Below are 1,184 nucleotides of genomic sequence, written 5' to 3' on the forward strand. Positions count from 1 at the left end.
ACAACACTAATATGTTTTTTGTCCCAGTTGGGCTACCGTCTCCACCTCCTGAATACTAGGATTCCAGGAGTGCGCCACCATTTCTAGCCAGATCTTTACAACACTAATATGTTTTTTGTCCCAGTTGGGCTACCGTCTCCACCTCCTGAATACTAGGATTCCAGGAGTGCGCCACCATTTCTAGCCAGATCTCTGTCGTTATGGCGTATCCAGGCCACAGAGCTCTTGTACTGAATGTCTTGTACCGCAATCTGACATTGTTGAACTGGAGTAGATAGGCATGTGGTCTCTGTGTGGGCTTCGTTCATCATTTGTGTTTCTCTAATCTTTACTCATCTGTAAAATGGGAGGGGCTACATAAGGTTTTTGAAGATTAAATACATTAAATGTATACAAAACCACACCTAGTTTATGAAACTCATGTCATGAGCATCTTATCTAAGAATATTATTTTTATCAGCTGGATAGTTTGTTACATTTGTATATTTTGCTCTGTGTAGGCTATGTCCCCAAATCTCTAGCTTCCATGAACTGATTCCAATGTATCTCTTTCAATGTGCAAATGAAACCCAATATATTGAATAGGTTTTTGGCTTTCTAACAATGTCATATTCCTCTGACACATAACCAATGGGGATTTAAATGCATTGAATTTGAAATTTACACATATGCATTCATATTTCATGAAGCTAATAGTTGTTTTTCCTCATTTTGATACTACCTGGCTCTCCACACTGCACTTGTTACAAGGTAGCCTCTTGCCAAATCATTGCCTGGTGGGTGAATGGATGGATGGATGGATGGATGAATGAATGAGTACCTTCCCTATTTGGGAGTACCTATGTCTTGAGCATAGTTTTGAGTCTTGGAATATTTGTTGCTAACCTGTTGTTTGGCACACATTAGAAATGTTCTCTGAATTGTTCTGAAATATGTTCAACTGTTGTGTGGGTCTAAATGAGAAATCCTTATGTAATCTTTTAATTCTTTAAGACACTGATCGATATTATACATTCATTAATATTTCATTTCAGAGTTCTCATCTAAATAGGTTCAGAAGACCTGAGATGAAACAAGAAGAAAATTTCTAAAGTCAGAGAACTTTCTCACAACAGCTCCTGCTTAATTCCTCTCTCTCTCTCTCTCTCTCTCTCTCTCTCTCTCTCTCTCTCTCTCTCTCTCTC

General features: G+C 38.4%; 1 protein-coding gene across 22 annotated transcripts in view; it reads right to left on the reverse strand.

Annotated features, from left to right (window-relative positions):
• Cadps (calcium dependent secretion activator) overlaps positions 1-1,184 on the reverse strand; it is a 447,247-nt gene that overhangs the window by 115,016 nt on the left and 331,047 nt on the right. The window lies entirely within an intron of this gene.

Source organism: Mus pahari, chromosome 8, assembly GCF_900095145.1.
Source record: "Mus pahari chromosome 8, PAHARI_EIJ_v1.1, whole genome shotgun sequence".
Taxonomy (NCBI): Eukaryota; Metazoa; Chordata; class Mammalia; order Rodentia; family Muridae; genus Mus; species Mus pahari.